This window comes from Engystomops pustulosus, chromosome 1 (genome assembly GCF_040894005.1).
Source record: "Engystomops pustulosus chromosome 1, aEngPut4.maternal, whole genome shotgun sequence".
Taxonomy (NCBI): Eukaryota; Metazoa; Chordata; class Amphibia; order Anura; family Leptodactylidae; genus Engystomops; species Engystomops pustulosus.
Window position 1 is genome coordinate 172,281,846 of NC_092411.1, and position 15,764 is coordinate 172,297,609.

The window sequence follows — 15,764 nt, forward strand, 5'->3', positions numbered from 1 at the left end:
GGATGCCAAATGTTGCAGGTATGCCCACCACAACTAGAGTTCCTTTTTGATCAGCACTTATAAACCTTTTTTCTGAAATCAAAAATGTGAAAAAAGTATCAAACCCATAGTAAATTGCCACATGCTTTTATTATTTAGGGTGCAAATGAAATCAGTATTTTCAGGTAATCTGCAAGAGTTTCTATACAGGGTTATAAATCCAGCTATGATCTGTTGTGGAATTGTTCCACAATTTGGAATTCTCTTAGTGTTAGCAGCAGGTCATTCAGGGCACCGTCCAAGAGTTATTCAGGAATAGAACTTATATTAGTAATGACCACACATACTGTCATGGGCGACCAGAGAAATAGGTCGCGGGCTCACCCGTGACCCTCTCTGCCCGGTAGTGCCGTGCCTGCGCCACTTACCTGTACTCGTTCTTGTCTCCGCTCCAGTGGCCATGTGTGGGCGTTCATGGGGAACCGGTCTCTAGCTATATTTGTTATATTTTGAAAAATGTGGTGACAGGTTCCCTAATACACCCTTCATTGTATTCATAAATCATTACTGGTTGTGTTGGTGGTTCACCAAGATCCTGTAACCATTGGTTCAACTAAATCACTTCTTGACAGGAATGAGGGGTAGAGACATATTCTGCCTCTGCAAATGACAATGCAACCTGTTTTATGTTGGTCAAAAAAATTTGAATTTCGACTCATTTGAATAAATAACCACTTGCAGACTTTTAATCACTTAAATCTCCAGCCCAGTATATGTCCATATTACCTGTGTGTTTTAGATCTCCATTTGCGGATATCCTTTATTCTTGTCTTGAGTCTGCTTAAGATATTGTTAGACTCTTAAATGCATTCCAGTCTTTTTGATGTGGCTTACTTATGCAATGGCAGAGAATTCCCATTGTAGCTGTGATATCTGGGCAAGTAGTAGCTGCTATGTATTAAAGTGCCTCCACTGCTTTTCTGTAAGATGAATTAAGAAGACACAGTCATTTGGTGAGTGCCATTCTTATTTTGTAATATTGAATGATTTCCGAAGCTTTCATTTTCTTTTTTCTGATTGAATTGAGCCCCAAGGGACTGTCCACAAACTCCTTGCATATTGCCATGTCTTGTACATGCTGGCATATAGGCTTCATAGGCAGTAGCCATCCTTGTTCCTCCTTTTGTGTTTTGTTTTCAATACTTGTCATCCGCAGCTGTATAAAAAGCAACGTATGCTACCTTTATAGAAGACCTTTATAGAATTGACTCTAATAAAGTATGTTTTAAAAAAAAGAATGACTTGTACGTATATTCAGTCCCGTTGTCACCACCTTGTATCTTTGGCATTCTCCCAAGACTGTTGGATACTTTGGCTAAGTACTCTTCTAGTTTCTCCGGAATTTCTTCTTTGCTATGAACCACTAGATTCCTTATTGTTGCTTTTGAATCACTTCTCCCAAGAGGTCTGTGTCATGTAAGGATAGAGATTTTTTGTTGTTCATGCTTGCCAGTATAAAGAGTTTCTTGACATTTCAGCTGGCACAGGTCAGATTTAATATTTCCTTCTACAAAAGTATGAGCATCTCTTCTGATGATTCAGTGGTCATCCATAAGTGTCATTATATTTCTGTGTCTTGTCAGATTCTTCACTGATAGCAAGTTGCGTTTAAGATTTGAAACATATAGTACATCCTTTACTGCAAACGTTCTGGTTTCATATCTCATATTCCATATTAGGTCATATATCAACCATTAGTTTAGTTTAGTTTACTTTTTTTAGTCATATGGCTTGTGGCACCAGAGTCTATACACCATACATGGCTTGCAGATGTACCTGTACTGGTATTAAATGTAGCTTCAATACACAAAGTGTAATTTTCTTCTTTTATACCACTTTGAGCAGTTTGATGTTGCCCTTTCTTTTTCAGAAGACTCATGTATGCTTTCCACACTCTGCAATCTGCCTCTGCAATTTTAATGTTTCGTAGAAAAAACATTCATTACAAAACAAAACATAGATAAGCAAGCAACGAACAAACCAAAATCAGGACCAGATAACAGAAAACATAAAGTTCCTAAACTGCTGGCACAGACACAGGGTCCAAAGGCTGCAGATACGGACACAGGAAACCTGGCACGGACACCTGGTCCAGGGCTGCTGGCACGGACACAAGGTGGGTTCCAGATCCACTGGTAGGAAACAAACATGATTCCAGCGCGACTGGAAGGATTCAGAGTTCAGGGTTCCAGCAAATACAGATACACAGCCTCAGACCCTGTGCCTGAGCCATCAGTTTTGGAACTTTATGTTTTCTGTTGTCCTGTTTATTGAGTTTTTTTTTTTTTTTTGCTTGCTTATCTGTGTTTTTTTGTTTTTTGTAATAATGTGTAAAAAAATGTGTAAAAAAACATTTATTTTGTAATAAATGTTTTTTTTCTACTAAACCTTACAGCAATCTTCCATACAAAACATTCACTTCAGACCTTTAAAGGGAACCTGTCACCAGAGTTCTAATTTTATCATGAAAAAGGCTGCTATAGACATAGTTCTATATGCAAAATATGTTTTAAAAAAATGTCTGTGTTATATGGTTGAAATAAAGTATGTGAAACTGTACCTTGCTCCCTGCCAGTGAGTCCCAGGGAGGAAAATTTCAAATGACAACTCTGCTCTGTAATATATTCAATGCTCTCCTGGCTCCTGCCCCTCCCCCTCCCACATTCTCTATCCTCTCCTTGCAGTAAGATGTCTGAGGGAGATATTGTCTGCAGTGAGATGACATGTCATCGGAAGGGGGGGGGTTAATAATAGCATAATTTTTTTTGAGGGCAGGTTGGGGATATGAAGAGAAGGCTGTGAGAGACAGAAATAATTGCCCTTTTCAGGATACAAATTACTGCATAAGAAGTAGCAACATTCTTACTGCATTGGTGTATTCCTTAATAACAGTGCCTGTCTTCACTGGATCTGTGTATTCAAAAATTGCAGTGTTTGATTTAACTGGATTCATATATTCCTAAAATGTGGTGTGTCTGTTCTCTGGATCCATGAATTCCTAAATTGTAGTGTCTGTGTTCACTGCATTCCTGTAGTTCTTGAGTGAAGTATCAGTATCAGTACTAATTATTTTGTTTTAATGCTGCTGGATATAGGGTCAGTAAAGGTGTAATTATTAATTGCTCTGATTTATTGCCTAACAGTCTTCTTAAAAAAAGATAAATTCAGTAAGATCCAGCACTACAACAAGTTAAAAACTACATCTTAAATGTGATTTTTATAGTATCGTACTCACAGTGGAGGAATGGGAGAAGACTGGAACGTAACACCAACAGCAAGGTTGTGATTATGGATCACGAGACAGTGGGGGCGGGTATGTGAGTTATCATATCTAACGTAGAAATATCTGTAAATATGCATAAATTAGTAATAATAAATTAGATCAAGTTTAAAATTCAAAATCATTTTCTCTACATCCTACTTTGAATAGCCACTACAGTGTCCTGTGCAATCTGTGAATTATAAAATATTAAGTAATTCTGAGAAAACCATTTTTAGAAACCAGTAGTGGAGTATTCAAAACATGTTTCCAAACTGCCTCACCATTTGTATGATATCCAATATCTTCTCCCCACTTTTGTAGAGACTTCCAATGCAATCAACAATTAGTTTCCTGTAATAATATTTGGTAACTTCTAGCTAATTTACTTTTATTTAACCATAACCTTATCAAACTGGTTGTGTAATCCCCCATTTCCAACAAATCCATTGCAATGTATAATATAAAAAAAATCTATTTAATTAATAGCAATATTTCTCTGTTAACACTTCATTTTTAAATTTCCCATTCTATAAATTGTGAAATAAATCTTATCCCTCTAACAATAAATCAAAGAATCAAAATTTTTTTTGACCCAATGACCCAACTCCACCACTTCACCAAACGTCAAGTCACGACCCTGTAACCTGAGCTGTTCAAGAAAACACTATGTTATTTTTTCTTGGGTTTCTTTAAAAATAGCTGTGACTTGTGGTGCAAGATAGTACAGTCTTCAATTTGTAAATTCGACCCCCCCCCCCGATGGCCCCATGAAGAATATAAATATTTCCAAAAATCTGTTCAGGATTTTTTACTGGTGAATTTTTAAAAATATACAATAAGGCTCAGTCCATATTTAATTTTTTTTAAAACTCATCTTTTTCAAAGCAGCCCAGAAAACTTCCATTCAACTCTATCAAAGGTTTTAGTTGCATTGAGTGAGAGGATCACCCCCCCACCCCTCACCTCCACCTCCTCACACACTCTGAGATGCTGGGAATTCCATACATACATACAAGTTCCTCAAATTACAAGTCATAGTCTTGTCTGGCATAAAGCCACACTGACCTTCACTGACTCTGTTATGACTTTACCCAATCTTCTCGCTAGAACTTGCACCAAGATGGATCTTTATGCCTCAGGAACTAGAATATCTTTACCCTCCTTAGGCTTCAATAATATATCTGCCTCCTACAAAAAAGTGGGCAATTCATCCATTTCAAACAACGATCCAAAGACTTTCAATACCATCAAATCTTCATACCTTTGATATACTTCTCCAGGCAGACTGTCCAGTCCAGGTGACTTATTATTTGGTAAAGCTCTTACCACCTCAGGTATATTCAAGGGTACTTCCAGCATATTTTTACATTCCTCCTTCATAACTCTATTTGGAAATTATTTAATTCATTCATTTTCTACATTTCCTAACTCTGATACCTAACTCTATAACTCTAACATTTCCCCACTGCTCTTTATCCTCATCTAAAAGAAACTCAAAGTTTTTCCATTTCTTCTAGCTCTTTTTATTCTAGCACCATTCTAAAAAAGACCATGCCCTTATTTTCTTAACCTCCCAGGCATATGTTACTCTTATAAACCATTTAGCCTCTCCTGGCATTGTGGGGCTCATTTATTAAAGGTCGTACACGCACTTTTGTCGGACTGTGCACCATTTTCGCGGTTAAAACGGCTTGCACGGGTATTCAATAAGTGCATGTGCTGGGATTGTGGCACAGGCGACCCTGTTTGTTCCGCAGCTGTGCTGGCTTCCATGCGACACAAAATAGCGGGCGTGCCGTCGGATAGTCTGTTTGATTCGGACTGAGTGTGGGATTTAACATTCAAGTTGTGTCGCAAGCCCAAGCACTTAGATGCACCACTGAAAGGATGGTGAACTCTGTTGGACCCGAGCGGGGAAGCAACACATTCAATACTTCAGCCGCACGATCTTGGTGAATCGCGGCAAGGGGCATTATATTCGGACAATTCTGTGAACTCCGGTGACCCTGTAAGTAAATGTGCCCCATTAGGTAATTTCGCCGAGCCAAATCAATTCTTGAAAAGCTTTTACAGGGGGTCTACTACTTAAGAACACCCAACTTACAGACGACCCCTAGTTACAAATGGACCTCTGGATGTTGGTAATTTACTGTACTTCATCCTTGGGCTACAATAAACAGCTATAACAGTTATCACATGTGCTTGCAATTAAGCTTTATTGTTAAAGGGCACCTACCACCCCGATTCTACCTATAAAGGTAGAAGGGGTGGTAGGTGGATGAATGGGACGTGAGGATAGCCCATTTTTGGGCTAATCCTCGCTTCCCCGGTGTCTTTTAGAAAACTTTATTGGAGGCATATGTAAATTTTATTATGCGGCTACAGGGGAGTGGAGTAGCCGGAAATGAGGCTACTAGTCGCGGCTACTCCACGCCCCAGTAGCCACGTTACTCTGCCTACCATTTAATCTTCGGCACGCAGCTCCTCGTAGCTGTGCACCCTCGTCCTGGTCCCCCGGCATCTGCGGCCTTCTGCGCATGCGCAGTAGCCCGGCCCTGAAGCCGCGGCTGCGCAGCTGAAGGCCTGCGCTCTGCGCATGCGCAGAACACAGGGGACCAGGACGAGGGCGCGCAGCTACGAGGAGCTGCGCGCCGAAGATTAAATGGTAGGCGGAGTAACGTGGCTACTGGGGCGTGGAGTAGCCGCGACTAGTAGCCTCATAATAAAATTTACATATGCCGGCAATAAAGTTTTATAAAAGACACCCGGGACGTGAGGATTAGCCCATTTTTATCCTCATGTCCCATTCATCCACCTACCATCCCTTCTACCTTTATAGGTAGAATCTGGGTGGTAGGTTCCCTTTAATCCTGGTTCTGATGACAATCCAACATTTTTAAAATCCAATTGTCACAGAGACCAAAAAAAATGTCGCTGGGGTTACAATTATAAAATATGCAGTTCCGACTTACATACATATCCAACTTAAGAACAAACCTACAGAAACTATCTCGTATTTAACCCAACGACCGCCTGTATATGGACTAGAAAAACATGAATATGTTCTTGCTTCAAGTGTTCTGACTGGTTTATGTCCAATTCCCCTACACATACTAACATACATAATTTGGGGTTTTCCGAAGCCCTTTTGCTGAATGCTGTATTGATCAACCTTATTACTTTTATCCACAAGGGTCCCACTGCCGGGCATGGCCAGAACATGTGCATATCATCTGCCATATCATCCTAATACTGTGGACAGTTGGCATCCCTTCTTAATCCCATCCTCCAGAGCTTCATAGGTGTCCTGTTTACCTTATGAATAAGAAACAATAGTGATCACCTCTGCGCTACATTCAGTCATAGTACCGCTGTTTATTCTATCGCTTCTGCCTACAGCCACTTCCCACTTATTATGTGTCTCAGCCATCTGATCTCCCAGTATCTTGTCCAGTAGTACACTATATAACAAAGAAATAAGACCCCTCATGTTTTCTGCTGGTACTACTCCCTGCATCACACAAATGGAAGAAAACATAATGTCAAAATGTGTCTGGATTGCATGTCTGATTTACAAATATTGAAAGAAAAAAGAACCTCAGACTCGAACTCCTCCTGAATTTGTTGAAAGGAGATTGTTGACATCTACATATAACTGTTTCAAGAAAAGGACATTTTGCTGCTTCCATCATTTATACCTCTCCCAGATGGGGGTTTTAATATAGTGGGGGTATATTTTGTCCACTCACCTATGGCCATAATACATCCATAATACAGCCGCTTATACATCCTCCAAGTTTTCTGTTTTAAGTTGGCTGCTTCCTCATCTGTCTCCGAACACTCCATATAACCACATCAAAGGACTTTAATAGTAACTTGTCATCAAATGTGTTTAACTCCTTAGTAACCACCCATATGGGTTTATCTCCTTCGATCACTAAGGTGCCTTGGCTAGACAGTCAGGTTTGTACATCAGCCCGCACTAAGTTCTGCACAGCTAGGCACCTCCTCTAACAGTCCGGATCAGAATGACATCCGATCCGGATTGCTTAACCCCTTCCAGAGGATTGTTTAACCCCTTCCAGATGTGATCCGTGATAGCCGGTAAGTCTTTTCTGCAGCAAAGACTTACCGGTAACACTGATCGCGGGAGTTATCTTGGCTTCAAAAAGATGGCGGGATCCCCTGGTCAACTATCGACTGGTTGTCTTGCATCCCCCCAAACCCTTCCCCTCCCTTCCCATCCCTTCATTCCAAACCCCTCTGCTCCATTCAGTTTGTATAATAATCCTACTGTTTTTGCTTTTGTCTTACAACAAAAAGTGTTATCTCTAGTATATCTTGCATAGGTCCAATTGAGCTTTTAGTACTACTATAAAACCGAGCAAGACAGTCTTGCAAAGACCCGAGGCTGTCTCGTTTTAACTGTGCGCTTTGCGAATTGTAATGATTTAGGAGGAAATTCCCCCCTTTCCCTAGAACTGATATAAATATAAATAAACTGTCAAAATCATAAACACAATGGGGGTCATTTACTAAGGGCCTGAATCGTGTTTTTACGTCGGATTACACAAATTTTACCGTTTTCCGCCAATTTTCCCTGAATTGCCCCAGGATTTTGGCGCATGCGACCGGATTGTGGCGCATCGGCGCCGGCATGTGTGCGGCGGAAATCGGGGGGGCGTGCCCGTCGGAAGACCCATCGGATTCGGAGTAACCGCCGTAATTAAGAAAAAAAATGTGTGGACACGCGCTTACCTGCACCCAGCCTGGCTTGGTGTACTTCAGTGCACTCCGACGAACTCCAGCAGCGACACCTGGCGGACGTCGGGGGAACTACCTTAGTGAATTCCGGTAGAACCCGAATCCTCCACACAGAATGCACCGCTGGATCGGGAATGGACCGGGTAAGTCTGCATCCGAAAATGCCCAATCTATCAAAATATAATAACAGTTTTTCACTGCTTTTAACCCTTAAACAGAAAATAGCGCCCATAGTCAAAATTGGCACTTTTTTGCCATTTTGAAAAATATAAAAAATTCGATAAAAAGTGATAAAAAAGGTAGCATTGAAAATGTCATTACACCACTCACAATGGAATGGAATATTAAATACCATCACTATTAAGTGCAATTAAGTGCAATTTGTTACGCAGGAAACAAGCCATCACAGAGCTCTTTACGTGTAAAAATAACAAAAAGTTACCAGGCGTTAAGGGGTTAACTTGCTAGATCCCGCGGGCACACCATTGCATGCCTGGTTATGGAGGGGGCACCCTTCCTTGTCCTATTGCCCCCCCTGCAATGAGATAGCAGGGTTCTGTCTTCCCTGCTGTCGGAGACGTAATAAAGATCCCCAGGTCTGTCCTTAGACTAGCAGTCTATGCCAGTCCATAGGCTGACATTACTAATGCACTGCAATACATGTTTATTGCAGTGTATCAGAATAAACAACTTTTTACATGTTGAGGTACCATTACTGTACAAAAAAAAGTAAAAAAAAACACTTAAAAATAATAAAATTAATTAAAATTCCCCCAAAGCCCCCAATACATATAAAACAATATATGCAGCAATACAAATAAGTAAAAAATTAAATATCAAGGGATCCCAAAATACCCAGTCCATAAAAATATAAATATGTTTATTCCCAGCGTTTAACCCCATAATGGAAAAATGTGTTCAAATGTCACACATTTTTGCGACATTTCTGTGATTTTAAAACATATGAATATTGTCATATAAAGTTATCAAAAGTTTACAATACTGTAGCATTGAAAATGTCATCATGTCCCACAAAAAATTACCTGTAAGTTATTAGTGTCAGAATATGGTAAAATAAAGAACATTTTGTTCAAAAAGTTTTATTTTTTAAAAAATATAATAAAACCTATATTAGTATGGTATCCTCATGATCATACCAAACCTAAGAATAAGTTAGATGTGCCACTTGTGCACAGTGAAAGCTGAGTCCAGAAGCATATGATGCAAATGCATTTTCTTTTCAATTTCACAGAGTTTGGAATTTTCTCCCACTAACTAGTAGACGACATGGAATATAAAATGGAGTAAAATGTATCAGTTTATTATAAGCATATAATTTCATACAATTTATAGGACAATTATAAAACATCTAAAAATACACCTGGATAGGTGTAGAGAGCTACCTAGGGCCCAGAGGCATGCATGAGCCCTACACCCCTACCATCTCACAGCCTAAGCAAAGGTATCAGGTGACCCAATAGACACAATGATGAAATAAAGTCTTAGAAAACCAAATGTGTAAAAATGCATAGAAAAGATCACCAAATGAGGCCTACAACCATATCAAAGAACGTCATACCCATCGAGGTCAATGTAAAGGATAATGAAGAAGGAGCAAGGCATAAGCGTTAGAGAGTAGAGGCAGACAAAACCCCATGCGTTTTGTCACAAATGTGTGACTTCCTCAGGGGTTAGCAAGGGAGGTGCTTCTATGTAGCTTAACCAAGGCTTCTATTCAATTTCAGGTATACTGAAATGAGTGGCTACTGCCTGGTATTGACTTCATTTCAGCAGGTACCTTTTGGGCTTTGTGGCTTTTGCTGTATTCAGCCATGTAAAGCAATCAATATTTAAGTGAAAAAGGGAATAAAGAATGGCACTCAACAGTTTCTTTTTTCCTCAATACAAATATATTGGTAAAACCGTTCACTACAAAACATCATGTGTGTTAGAGGCAGAACTGCCAGGGAATTCCACAAGTGAGAGGTACTTCTTCGGGTTCCACTCTTTGTGTTTCAGTCTTCAGTTTATTCAGTTTTTTCAAAAACATTTCTGATTTTCCAAATAGTTGTTCCAAGGTATCACTCTGACTGCCATTTTAAAGCTCGGGCAGGAATTCTTCCCTACTTTGGGTGGCGTGTGTGGTCTTTTGCCCAAACAGATGAGTATCAGCCCAGTCTGTTGCCATTTCCACTTTGCTCTGCTAAAATTAGTGGTGCCGATGTGATTCTAACTGGATAAGGGCACAGGAGAGGAGGAAGTGGAGTAGTAGGAGGAGGCAACAGGAGGCAATGAATGATATGTGGGAATTCTCAGCAGTAGAAAAATATGCATCGAAATGATTTCTGCCAGGACCAGCCACCACTACTTGTCCACATATAAGTTTTTTGTGTGTTTTGCGACTAAGCGATCAACAGAGATGGAGTGCATAAAAGGCAATCTGAGGTAACTTGAGACCCTTCCAATGCCCCATGCAAGTCCACTTCTTGCAAGTCCACTTCTTTTTTATGTGCTCGGCTTACTGGGGGCAGGGGGTCGGTTGTCTATAAACTGGGTGAATGGACTGGTTGTCTATATACTGGGGGGTATGGGCTGGCTGGCTATATACTGGGGTCATAGCTGGCTGGCTATATACTGGGGTCATAGCTGGCTGGCTATATACTGGGGGCATGGGTTGGCTGGCTACATGCTGTGGGCATAAGCTGGCTGGCTATATACTGGAATATCGTGGTTTGTGTACACCGCGCACCGTGTAAGTAAGGGGAAAAAAAGTGGTCCGAGGCTGCTGCAGACAACTGGTGTTCAGGAGGGTATCCTGATGCAAATGGATATATTACAGGTAAGGAAACCAGTTTGTTTTAGTCGCGCTGCTCACATTTAGGTTAGTCTAGTATGTATCATGTGTAGTAATATCCGTCTAAATATGGTACATGTAGACAGTAGGAATATATACAACACATTATTTGACAATATTTTTTGGCTCAGAAGTAATCAGTTTATAGGTAGGTTGTGGTTGGACGACGCGTTTCGGGGAGGAATACCCCTTCTTCAGGTCCAGGTACTGGAAGTTCACAGGATTAAAAATTTACAATGCTGTTTTCGAAACATAGTAATATTTCTAACATATAAAAAACATATGTAACATAGATACAAGTGTAAAGGGGCAACAGAGTATTTGTAAATTGTCAATGGATGAGCAAGTCTTAAAATCTTAATTTAGAGAGTAAAAAGCGTAGATGTATAAAAGTACATAAAATATACAAGGTATAAAAATCGATAGAGAAATAAATATATAAATGCATAAATAAATAGATATATAAATAGGTAAATCATATTATATACATATTAGCTACTTGTACTGGTCATTGTCAGTTTTTCGGTGGAAAACGAGGGGGGATTATGTGGTAGGTTTTGATAATCAAATGGTGGGGAAAGAACTGACCTGTCTGAGCGAGTAATCCTGTGTGGTGACGGAGCTTGAGGGTCAAGGATCAGGAAAGGATATTGAGGCTGTAGTTAGAGTAGATAGTAGATGAGCTGCTAGCCCCTTATGTTAGTGGTAAATGGTCACTAGACGTGAGTGCGGGGACTGACCTTGGATGTTAGTAGTTGTTGTCCTCTGTATAATGCAGTGGCTGTAGCCTGGTAGGGCCGGTAAACAGTCCTGCATAGGGTAAGGTGAATGGTTAGTGGGAGCCGGGGTAGCTAGAGGTGATGACGGGTAGAGGAATACTCACTGCGGAGGTGTGTGTCCAAGACCGACAGCAGCGCGAGTGGCTGCTCAGTAGGATAGGTGTCGGGTTTAAATGGGCAGTACAAGTAGCTAATCGTCTAAATGATTTACCTATTTATATATCTATTTATTTATGCATTTATATATTTATTTCTCTATCGATTTTTATACCTTGTATATTTTATGTACTTTTATACATCTACACTTTTTACTCTCTAAATTAAGATTTTAAGACTTGCTCATCCATTGACAATTTACAAATACTCTGTTGCCCCTTTACACTTGTATCTATGTTACATATGTTTCCCCCTCTCACCATGATAGCACCCAACCAGAGAGAGGGATCCGCCCCCAGGGACAGGAAATCCAGATCTTTTTAAGCGCGGCCCGTCCTTCCTCCTTCAGTGGTTTTCCTGTCCCTGACGGGGATCCAGGGAGCCTCAGTGAGGCTCCGTTGCGTGGCGAGAGGGGGAATGGGAGTCCCAGGTACCCCGCAGTGGCCGTGCATGTCCCCCGCCAAGCGCTTACCGGAGGGTGTAGAAGACGCGGCGGGGTGGTGCGATGGAAGCTGCGGGTCGCAGCGACAGTCTGCAGGTGTGGAGGGAACGTCCGGTGTTGAGGCCGGGGGATCGCACGCTTCGTTTGGTGCAGGCCGAAAAACCAAGATGGCATCCGCCCCACTTCCTGTGGAGACAGGAAGTGGGGCAAGGAAAATGATAGCGCGCACCCTGATGACATCACCAGGCGGGAGATTTGAAATTCTGGTCCCACACAGGAGTCCTGTGTGTATTCCACACCGGCAGCCGGCTACAGGATTTGCATCCAGCTTGTCTGCTGCTGTTTCTTGGTCAGAGGACCTGAATAATCAGCTTACTCTCCACCAGGCGGTATGAGTTCCAACGACGGTGGTAGAGATTCAGTGGACACCGCTACGGTAATTATGGTTTAGTGGGATAGTCCGCTGAATGGTAAGTGGGGCCTTACTAAGCCTTTAAACTGGTTGTGATAAGTCTCTTTGTCTCCCTCTGATTTTTTATTAGAGGGAAGAGACGCGTAGGGGGAAAACTGCCACTAAATCTAAAAATTGTGTTTGTAGGATTTGTGGAGATGACCTGCCGGACTCGCATCCGAAACCTAACTGTAATCAATGTATACAGCGTATGGTAGATCAGGAGCAGTCGTCTCTGTTTGAATCTATGCGTGCCTTTATCCAACAGGAAGTGCGTAGTTCGATGCAGGGGAAGAAAAAATCCCTTAGATCTCAGAGTTCCCCCGGCACCTCTAGAGTATCAGACAACTCAAGCTCTAGCCCTGAGGATCTATCGTCAGGCTCTGAGGAAGAAGATAGATCGGGTAGGCCCTTGTTCCCAGCAGAAGATACGGAACATTTGATAAAGCTGGTCAGGGATACTATGGAGCTAGAGGACGAGAAGGAGGAACGCTCAGTTACAGACATTATGTTCCAGGGATTAGGGGAGCGGAAAAAGAGAGTCTTTCCCATCCATAATAACATTTCCTCCCTTATCAGAGCAGAATGGAAGAAATCGGAAAAGAACGTTTTTTTCCCAAGAGCCATGAAGAGAAAATATCCCTTCGCAGGGAAAGATACGGAGACTTGGGACAGAGCGCCCAAGGTGGATGTGGCTATATCCAAAGTCTGTAGGAAAGTGGCTCTTCCAGTGGAGGATTCCGGGGTTTTAAAAGACCCTATGGATAAGAAAGCTGACACTTTTCTGAGACGTTCCTGGGAAGCGTCAGCAGGAACATTCAAGCCAAACATCGCGGCTACTTGTGTGTCTAGATCACTGTTTATGTGGCTTACCCAGCTGGAAGAGAAGATCAAGTCGGGTGTTCCAAGATCACAGCTGGTTACGGAGGTCACTACGGCACAAAAGGCCTCAGCCTTCCTAGCGGACGCATCGGTAGATGCTCTTAGATTATCAGCAAGGTCAGCAGCATTGTCTAATTCAGCCAGGAGAGCCCTGTGGCTCAAGAACTGGTCAGGAGACTTGTCATCAAAAAGTCACCTATGTAATATTCCTTGTGAAGGAGAATTCCTTTTTGGATCCACATTGGATAAGATCCTGGAGAAAGCGGCGGATGGGAAAAAAGGTTTTCCTAATACAAAACCGCCAGGGAAGTTTTTTCGTCCCCCAAGAAGATTCAAGTCACCTCAAAGATCTGGAGACAAGAAGGATACATGGAGACCTTACAGAAGAACTAAGGGTTTCATGTTCTCGCGCCCTTCAGACCCCAACAAACGTCCTAATCAACAATGACGCCAGAGGACCTGTGGGGGGAAGACTCTCCCTGTTCAGGGAGGAATGGGAGAAGATCTCAGGAAGTCGCTGCAACCTGGGAATCATCCAGGACGGCCTAAAATTACCTTTCTGTCTTTTCCCCCACAGCGCTTCAGGATAACATCTGTGGCGGGTCTGGAGACCCAACAAGCTTTAGTATCAGAAGTAAAGTCCTTACTTCAGAAGAAAGTACTCAGAAGAGTTCCACTTCAGGAACAAGGGGAAGGGTTCTACTCAACCCTATTCTTCGTAAAAAAGCCGGATGGTTCCCTTCGGACTATAATAAACCTAAAACCTCTGAATCAATATCTACAAGTAGAAAGATTCAAGATGGAGTCCATAAAGTCAACGATAAATTTGCTTTTTCACAACTGCTACATGGCCTCTATAGACTTGGCGGACGCATATTACCACGTCCCCATTCATCCGGATTACCAAAAATATCTGAGAGTGGCAGTGGTACTGGATGGCATCCTCTCTCACCTCCAGTTCACGGCCATGCCCTTTGGAATAGCTATAGCTCCAAGGGTATTCACAAAGTTGATATCAGAGGTGGCAGCGTACATCAGGAAACATCAGGGGATTTTTGTACCATATCTCGACGATTTCCTGCTGGTAGGAAGATCATCAGAGGATCTAGCAGATCAGATAAAGATGGTTCTGGAGACCCTTCACCGTCTGGGATGGTTGGTGAATTGGAAGAAATCTTCCCTTACACCTTCCAGAGTAAAAATATTCCTGGGGATTCAGTTAGATTCCATGATCCAAAGATCTTTCCTTCCCCCCGAAAGGATACAGTAATTTACCGCTTCAGTAGAGAGCTTATGCAGGAACAGTTCTCCTTCAATAAGGGAAGTAATGAAGGTTCTGGGTCTCCTCACAGCAGCCATACCGGCGGTGCCTTGGGCAATGTTCCATGCACGACCTCTGCAGCTATACATGCTGAATGCCTGGGATGGGGATCAGGCCACCTTAGACCAAAAAATTCCTCTTTCACAGGAGGTATTGAATTCCTTGGAGTGGTGGACAAAGGGGGAAACCTTCCAGAGAGGAAGATCCTGGAAGGAGGAGAGACCACTGTCCTTGATAACGGACGCAAGTACCTGGGGATGGGGTGCCCAAGTAAAAGACCTCCTGTTCCAGGGAACCTGGGCAAAAGAGGCTCAGGGAATGTCCTCCAACTACAGAGAGTTGAGAGCTGTCTTAGAGGCGATGAAGCAATCCTTGCCGGAGATTCAGGGGAAGGACTTGAAGATCATGTCAGACAACATGACAGCAGTGGCTTTTTTAAATCGCCAGGGAGGAACCAGGAGCAAATTTCTGATAGATGTGGCGAACCAGATCTTCAGCTTAGCAGAGATCAACTTAAGATCACTCTCGGCAGTACACATAAAGGGGAAAGAAAATCTAGAAGCAGATTTTCTGAGCCGTCATCACCTGAGACAAGGAGAATGGTCCCTCCACCAGGATGTCTTCCACATGATATTGAGACTGTGGGGTCGGCCGCAGATAGACCTATTTGCCACCAGGAAGAACAAGCGGGTCAATCGTTTCTGTTCTCTAAACCCGAAAGATTATCCCGTTACCCTGGACGCCTTTTCAACAACATGGAATTTCAACCTCTCTTATGCCTTTCCTCCCCTGGCTATCCTTCCGAAAGTCCTGA

The 15,764-nt window shown here is 42.2% G+C and overlaps 1 protein-coding gene across 4 annotated transcripts in view; it reads right to left on the reverse strand.

Annotated features, from left to right (window-relative positions):
- The window catches only part of ADAMTS10 (ADAM metallopeptidase with thrombospondin type 1 motif 10), a 296,280-nt gene that overhangs the window by 245,645 nt on the left and 34,871 nt on the right, over positions 1-15,764 (reverse strand). The window contains exon 2 of one of the 4 annotated variants that reach the window (XM_072113882.1): positions 3,275-3,385. The exons of the other annotated variants lie outside the window; for them this stretch is intronic. The gene's annotated coding sequence lies outside the window, so the exon portion shown is untranslated. The remainder of the gene's footprint in view (positions 1-3,274; positions 3,386-15,764) is intronic. 4 annotated transcript variants of the gene reach the window in all.